Genomic DNA, 9,006 nt, shown 5'->3' on the forward strand with positions numbered 1-9,006 from the left:
TTCGAGTAATCGACTCTTAAAAAACAGTTTCTTTACATAGCGAACGAATCATATGCTTTCGTTCGCTTTAATATTAGTTCATTTTGAACGAATCGTTCTCGAACGACATATCACTATTTAAGTCATCTATGAAAATTGTAAACCACCTGCTTGAAATTTTTTATAATCACATGTAATAATATAAATTTTAAGACTCCACAGTTGAAATAAACGTAATTAATAATTATTTGATAATATTTCATTTTTTCTCCAAACTGATGATAGTATGTGTTTTACTGTATGCATGAAAATAATTTCTTTGGTAATAATAGGTCTACTATGACTAGAGACCGGGAAAATTCGCGGGTTCAATGACCTTCAGGATAGACTCCAATATCCTCTAGACACTCGGGCAAATGCCAACTGTTCATTGGCTGCTGACTTGTGAGACGTCTCGACTGGGCGGTCTGTGATTCGACACTTCTATGAGTGAGGGTCTCTAATTGGCCCTCAGTCCTCCAGATTAACAGTAAACCAATTGCAGAAGCAGCACTAAGGTATAATTATTTGCATTTTACCAAAACACGAAATGAACCCGCGAATTTTTCAGGTCTCTAACTATGACGTCAGGGGAACATGCTTTATATTTGCAATTTAATGTTTTTTTTTTTGCCTTTCGCATTCACGACAGTAAACAATGCGCTCTACGCTCGATAATGTGTTCCCCACCCCCGGCCCCTGTTCACCCGCCTATGCCCCTCCGCATGGACTTTTGGCAGCGCTGATAGCGACGTCCGAAGATCAACAGACAGCATTCCTGGGCGCTGATACGGCGTGCCAGTTCCAGCGATGATTTGGCGTATTTCCTTACCCTAGATTGACTCGCCGACTGTCCCCTGAAGCGCGCTGGGATTGGTCGTGCCCGGGTATGAGGAGCTGGAGGGGGGGTCGCACCCTGGCTAAGTTTTACATGTTAACGGTTGGAGGGGGAAGGGGACGAAATATGTCGCCACGACCTGGCGGAGGAGCACAAAGCCAGAGTAGGTATTGGAAAAATAAATACAAGTAAACATATCGTCGAGGGCGTACAATGGGTGCTGCTGCAGATTCTGAAATAGACTTAGAAAAGATTATTTCAGAATGCTCCGACGGTCTTCTTATTCCTACATCACAACCAGTAAGTTGTGAATGCGGTTTGTAGCTACGGAAATAAAACCGTGGGAATAAAAAAAATACACATGTAAATCAGTCCTTTAATAGAAGTGAAACTTCTTTGGAAATTCAAACCTCGATTCATTACTATATCATAAGGAGTAAAACGGCACAGATAGAGAAAGAGAGAAAGAAAAAAAATTTACAAACAGGCATGAACTAACAAAATTATTACTCACTACAAAATAACTGCTCAGAATATCAATACTTATTGATCATTCAATAATTATTTACTAACAATAAATATAACTCACTGTTGAAATGCATCATAAAGAAATATTGTGCTTGTTACCGTTTCTTCAAACAACGAGCCCAGCAACATATATAGCATAGTGATCTCACCAGCTCGCGACAGCACACTGATACACACTCCGTAGCCTACGAATGCGTAGATGCTGAGGCTATAGTCTCGCGATGAAGGACTGGACAATTTTCCCTAACCGACTTCGGTCAATCTGAGGCTCTGTTCACTCCTGAGTGTAGACTCGATGCACCAGCTCGCGAAAAAGCACGAATTAAAAATTAAGGCTGGCTTGCATCCTGACGGGAAACGACAAGGTCGCACCTGAAAAAACCTGTTACACCAAACCAAATGCGGACAAAATGTCCAAGCTCCCGCCCATTTGCATAGTAGTCTTTCTACTCTGTCCAACTCTTCTTCCAGAACCATCCTTCTGTTTCCTGTAACCAACCTGCATGAAATTTTGCATCCCGCATGTCAGTGCCCAGGGTTTTCCCTGTGTCTATGCAGGTTTTACCCAGGGCCGGCGCGTCCATATAGGCGAACTAGGCAACCGCCTAGGGCGCCAAGTAGCTGGGGGCGGCGCAGCACGACACATAACAGCTGATATAATATGTTTAACGATTATTGAAACTAGATGAAAATTGATTTTTGTAACAGTTTGGAATGTTTTTATTGATATAAGTAATTATTTAAAGTCCACGGTGACCTGTTTATGATTTGTAATAAGTAAAAAATAAAACACAAGCCTGCTACATTTGATTGTTGACAAAATCTTAGGCTTACGTGATGTATTTTAGGGCAAGGAAAAATTTTTTTTGAGTGTCCGGGCCGGGGGGGGAGGGGGGGCATTAAGGTTTTTCGCCTAGGGCGCCAATTTACCTTGCACCGGCCCTGGTTTTACCTGGGCCCAAATTATCTAGTTTTTAATCTAGAATAGTCAGTGAGGGGAGTTAGTCATGGCTAAAACGTTACCATGGCTGGCTAATCCCCTCCTAGCACATGATGCATGCTACCTCTCCTGCATGGTTAACCACCTGCATGATTAGAGCGTATAGGCTTCGGCCTGAGAAGCACTTAGAGTTTTCCCTACCCAGACCCCTCCCAAATAAACTTAGTTATTAGTTAGGTTAGGAAAATTTATATATATATATATATCCAAGTACCTATTTATTCTCTGACATTTTCACGTCAGAAAGGTATAACAACAATGTTTCACGAAAACGTTTCATTAAAATTCGGCTTTGAAATTGTACTCTGATCGTGTCCAAAGAAGTTTCACTTAAAAATTTTTTTGTCGATTTAACGGATTGAACGATGTTCAATATTAATACAAATCAATAAGCTGAAAGTTATAACCCACTGTTTGTGCCAGCACCATCGTCTCCTTATAATTAATTGTTTATCTTGCCTCAGGGGAGAGAAATGTAACGTGTTCATTAGTTAGCAAGAAGCTCGGAGCGCATTTGCTGCAGAACTTATGAAATACGTCCGTCGTCTTGTAAATACAGTTTTTTAATAATACATTTTTTTTTAAAGAATACTAAGGGGTACGTGTTACAAAACAATGAGATTTCGACACTTTCTTTACAAGTCATTTCGCACGACTGAAATCCGGGATGTCGAAAGCCGTGCTCGAACGAGAGGTGCGATGCCGCGGTATTGCGACACTAACTTGCCCGCGAGCAGAGAGTTGCTGCAGTCGCCGCCAGAGCGCTACGTCGCGGCGCCGGAGGCCAGGAGCGAGAATAACAAAACGGGCGCGCGCTGTTCCGGGGACGGTAGAAAAATAAACATGCTCGATGTTTGTTTGTTTCATAGTTTTTTTTCTTTTCCTCTCAGCTCGTCCTCCGGGAAACCTACAACTCACGTAGTTTCGGTTCCCTGCAAGGATTTCCGAAGATTTCCGAAGTTTTTTCGTTTCGGTACTAACGCCACTTCGGCCGCTTAATCAGAAGTTTCCAATGAAAACAAGCATGTTGTGACTGACCTAACATAACCTAACCCTTCGATTTTTTTTTTTAAAATTTCAAATTTTCGAGGGAAATCCGAAGTTGCACGAACGTGGTTAGGGAACCGAAACTATGTGAGTTGTAGGCTTCCCTCGTCCTCCGCGGCGCCAGCGGGGAGCGGGGCGGTGACGTCACGCGCGGATGACGTCACCTCGCGCGGGCGGCAGGCAGCCGGGAGTCAGACCGCGGTGGTTCGACGCGAGGACGGGCCATGCGGTGCTGGCGATGGTGCTGGGTGCTGGCGGCGGGCGCCTGGTGCGCGGCGGTGCTCGCGGCCGACGAGGCGGGCTTCGAGCTGCGCAACAGGAACGTGTTCCAGTTCGCCGAGCTGCAGACCGAGCCGCCGCCGCCGCTGCGCGCGTGCGCGGAGGGATACAAGTGGGGCGGCGGCCGCTGCCGGCGCTGCTTCGGCAGGTGCCGCTGAGGTCGAGGTCAGTCGCGGCGCTTCCGCGCGTCATCAGCTCTCGTTAGTAAATCACCATCTTCGTCAGTGTTGTAATGTTCCTCTAACTGACTGAAACATATTCAAGCATGACATTTCAAAATATACAACACCAATGTTAAACTTTCAAACAAAAAAAAATCGGTTGTCTGTAAAGTCGGTTTACGGACGATAGTTTAACGTGACGTCATAACAAAAAATTGATGAAATGATTGCATACTTTTATGAATAAAATGGAATCATTTTAATTGAATTATCACTATTTTGTATGGATGCAAAGAAGGAGTGAAATGAATTCTACGATTTAATTGATAAATTTACTTTTATTGGCACTCGTTAATTCAAATATGTTTATTACTTTAACTAAGAGATTATTTTAACTATAACTTTTATACATGTTTGCTATTTAACTTCTTCCAATCTGTGTTATTCTGTTAAGGATAGGACGATGATAGGAAAAGTAGGAAACGAATGGGAGTGTTTCAAGTTTAATGTGCCTCGAAGAAGTCATTTCGATGGTTGTTCCAATCGAGTGGAAGAGAGATAGTAGATGCGGCGCAAGCGTACAAAGAGCGTAACGGGACAACGTGCGTTACGGGACACATTTTCGTGCGTGCAGCCGGCGTTCATCGATTTATTAGACGTCACGTCAAAAAAAAATCCTCTGTGAACATGCAGTAAATTATAATACTACGTTCTTAATCCCATATTCTTAAAGAAAGCGAGTAATCACATGTGACTACTACGTTCTCATTTCGTTTCTTATTAAACGTCAAAAGAGGTTAATAAAGATGTCGAATATGCCGCATTGTGATAATATCAACTAGTAGACTGCAATTGGAAAGGAACGACTAAGTATTTAGATAGGAACTGTATTAAAATCTACATTCAATTGTAGAAAAAAGGTTATGCTTTGTCTCGTGTTATTTTCCCCGAAGAAAATTTAAATTCATTTGAATAAGAACACGCTGCACACAAATTTTTAGGGACATTGAAAGCCCATTAGAATTGTCTTGCTTCTGATAAAAAATAAAAAAAAATTGACCGTGTTCGTTACTAGGACGATTTCGCGAACTTGTGAAGCCACGGAATTATTTCAGTTTGTTTGTTTTCGTACAATCCACCAGAGCGATTTTCTACCAAAATTGAAGAAACTTCACATCTCCCATCGTCAAGGGAGTAGTCTTAAATTACAATTGCACTTGCGTACCAACCAGCTACACTCTTGCACTTCAGTCTAGATTAAACTATTCATTGACTGGACAAGCCAAAACTCGCTTTCGCACGTTGCACCACATGACGTCAACATGAGTGTGTCCACCCGGAAGTAGAATCACGCAGCACTTACATTCATGCCCCATACAGAGTTACGGGACAGTGCCTTATCAGTGCTCACCAACGTATTAAAGGAATCCAGCTTAAGTTTGTTGGTTTTAAGGGGGTTTACGTGGGCTTGGAGCTACTTGGATACCAACTCAGTGCTCATAAGTGTGAGTCATGCCGGTCGGAAGTGCCACGGCCAGTTAGGTCACGCCCCGCTTTGAAAGAGCGCCACCGGTGGCGAACGCAAGCCGAGATATTCCACACCGAAGTTGGGGGAAAAATTCGCAACAAATGAGCGAAGATGGTATAAGTTGTGGTGAGCTGCAACTACAACTGTGTGAGTAGCCGCGTCGCCCACGGATACTACTGTAGGCCCATGAGTGGGTTTGTGTCAACAATAATGTAATTTTTTTTTTGACTACGCATCTTTTCTATTTGTTTAAATCCCCTCCCTCTCCCCGAATAAAAATTCCTGTGCCAGCCATTGGTTCCCAGTTCGTCCAACGGGAAAGTTAATTTTGTAATTTGACCCCGATTAAAAACTTTGGCAGATGGTTGGGATTTGACATTCAGTGAAACAAAAAAAAAAGCGAAGTGTAATCATGAGTAGTTATTGCTAATACGTATTAAATCACTCAAGACGTCATTGGAAAACATGCATGCAATCGCCAATTTCTGGTTGCGCATTCTCTGCTTTGGAAAGGTTATCTCGTGTGAGGTCACGCGATAGCTTCAGTTTCCAATATTACTGTCGGTCCAAGACTAGCCTCGAGTCCACGTGCCGAGACGTCGGTCGTCCGTTCGCGTCGACGGCAGTTAGGGCTATCACTCTTCTTCGTCTCGAGTACCCATTGTCAGCGCGTGTATGTACCTTAGCAAGTGTTCCCATCGTGTCGTGTAAGACATTGTCTTGGCTTGCGGCTCTTGCCGCTTCGGGTTTTAAATAAACAGTCATCGAGTTTCGATCGACTTCGCAGTTGCCATCATGAGGTCGGCAGTTTCCTACCATAAGTGGTGTAGTTTCCCTTGTCTTGATGTATTCTTCCTTTTGGTGGGACTAGGTCAGAATCATCGCTCAGTGAAGCAACCCCGTGCCGCCTTTACTTAATGCAGCTGGGATATCGTCATCGCTACAGCGGATCCAAGGGCCGACCACCCGAACTTGGCTTCGAATGGTGGAGTCTGCCGAGAGTACCAGGCAGCGGAATGCGGCCCAAAAATCTTATTTTTTTCTTAACTATAAAAATTAAGTGCTAAGGGGTTTCTGAAGTGAAACTTCTTTGGGCAAATGACAGTAAAATTTCAAGACCGAATTTTAAAGCAACGTTTTCGTGAAACATTGTTGTGAAAAGTTTCTGCGAAAAGAACAGAGAGTAGGTAGTTGGCCAAACATATATAAATAGAGCTTTATGCTATATACGTTGCAGGGCTTGTTTTCGTTATATTTGTGCGATGATTCGTCCCCGCAAAAAAAAAAAAACCGAGAGAGACAGATGAACGTAATAATAAGACAGAGAGTGTGCACATGCGCTTGTTTCAGAAAAAAAGATTTAGGTATCCTATACCGTCAGTTGTTAATACCTTGAATTTTATATTTGCTACCAGCACGCTCGCGTTCCTCCTCGTTACAACCAGCAGCGCAGAGAGTGCTGTTGAGACAGTCCCTGCATTTCCCGTATAGATAGCGCTACCTGTTAGGAATTCCATATTTCGTTCAGAGATTTCAGAGATTTTGCATGTTACAAATGGCAGAATTGTTTCACGAAACAGACAGAAGCACAGCTTTTCTTTGCAGTGTTAGTATTTCAACAGCGAGTAATATTCATGGTTAGTCAATCATTATTGACTGATCAATAGAGGCAGGAAATTTCTGCGAAAAAATCTGAACGCCTTCTAGACTGCAACAAAGTATACCCACACCAGCGGTTTCTTCCTTGTGATTGGCGGCCGTCTGCGAGAGAAGTCGTTGCCTTGTTTGCACGAGCCACTAAGGACGAGTTTGCTTCCACACTGAATTAGTGTGATTGGTTGTTGTAACAATCGACATGCATCCTAAGTAACTCACCCAATCACGAAACATAGACGATGCTACAGTGTTTTAACTTCCAGCTACTTTCGGGATCTTTATGCGAAGTTTTCATGGCCCTATAATTATTGATATCCTGAGCAGTTATTTTAAAGTGAGTAATAATTTTATTAATTTATGTTTATTTAGACAATTATGGTCTTCTCTCTCTTTCTCTGCCGTATTGTTCCTTGCGATATACTTACGAGTCTAGGTTTGGATTGCCAAATAAGTTTCACTTCTATCATGTGTATTATAAAATGAACGTGTTTGAAGTCTAATGATGGAAAAGTTAAGGTTGTGATTTTTCAAATTCAAAATTGAGATTTTTTTCGGCAAGCTAGGGTGTGATTTTTGTGACATGCAGGAGACATTCCTTCCAATTTAAAAACTGCGAAACTCCACAAAACTTGACGATTCAGACAACAGTCACAAAAGCCTGCGAATTTATCACAAATACTTACCTGTGTATTTAATGGAACTACATAGTTTTACATGTACGCGTTTGCTTCCGCACTGTGATGGGTGTTCTGACTGTAGATACGTAACTGGAAAGAAACACGCCCAATCACGAAACACTGACTATACTACAGTGTTATGATCTGGTGTCGAAATCTTTTCGCGAAAAATGCATGCCCCTACTTATAGTGTTTACTTTTACAAAATTTTAACACGATTTTTAGTTTGAGGTTAAAAGAATATTAAGAAATTAAGCTATTTATCAATTTCTGTTTACTTGCTTGAGGTCTGCGACATTCGGGTGTGCTGAAAGTTATTCTAGTTCGCAAATGGCATGATGCCATGTTGTTAGGTACAGAATCCTAACAAATGTTTTTATAACTGAGAATTTAATCATGCTAAATGTTTTTCAGTGTGAGTAAAGTTTTATGGTAAAAATTAAACAGATGAAAAACTTTCCATTAAAAAATAGAATTTTCAGATTTATATTTGTCACAAATTGAAACCTATACTTAAGTTAGCAGTTATATGCGTCTGTTGTACCTGGTATATCTTTAAATGGTTATTGGTATTGTCATGTCTCGTTCCAAGAATTCACGTTTTTCAGTGGGAAGGCTAAGCCTGTACCTCAACGGCTGAGAGTGAAAAATTGACCATCAGGGTCTCTTGTCTACAATGTTGCCGTCTCTGTTAACTTGTCATATGGTTCGTGGGTTCAGATCCTAACCGAATCTTGAACGTGGAAAATTGGGATTAGTTAGTTTGCATGGTCTCCGTAGTTAAAAAAATATCAGCTACGGTAAAGCATAACAGAGTACCATCTTTTGGATCAGCCAAATATTACAAATTAAAAAGAAACACAGACCTAATTTATCATTACTTCATTGCTGACATACGGTTGAAATAACTATTTAAAATACATTTACCTATTACATTTACTAATTATGTTGATAAATTCTAGATTTTAATCGATGCTAAGCTATAGCACGAAGTTTATTCAAACCTTTGCTAAGCACCATGTTTGTACAATCAACACTGAATTCCTGTTCACTGCTGCCAATGAAAAAATTTGGGTTTACGTTGTGCTTAAATATGACGTAAAAAAACGGGGAAAGATAACAGTCATCTGGAAAAATTGAAACTGAACTACACAGGTCGTTTTAGATTTCTGAAAAGCGTGTTTTGTTTGTTGCAGGCTCCTGTCTTCTGAGGAGTCGCCGCCATGCCTCGGCGAGACGGGGCTGGATGTGGTGTACATACTCCAGACAAACAT

Source organism: Bacillus rossius, chromosome 6 (assembly GCF_032445375.1).
Source record: "Bacillus rossius redtenbacheri isolate Brsri chromosome 6, Brsri_v3, whole genome shotgun sequence".
NCBI lineage: Eukaryota > Metazoa > Arthropoda > Insecta > Phasmatodea > Bacillidae > Bacillus > Bacillus rossius.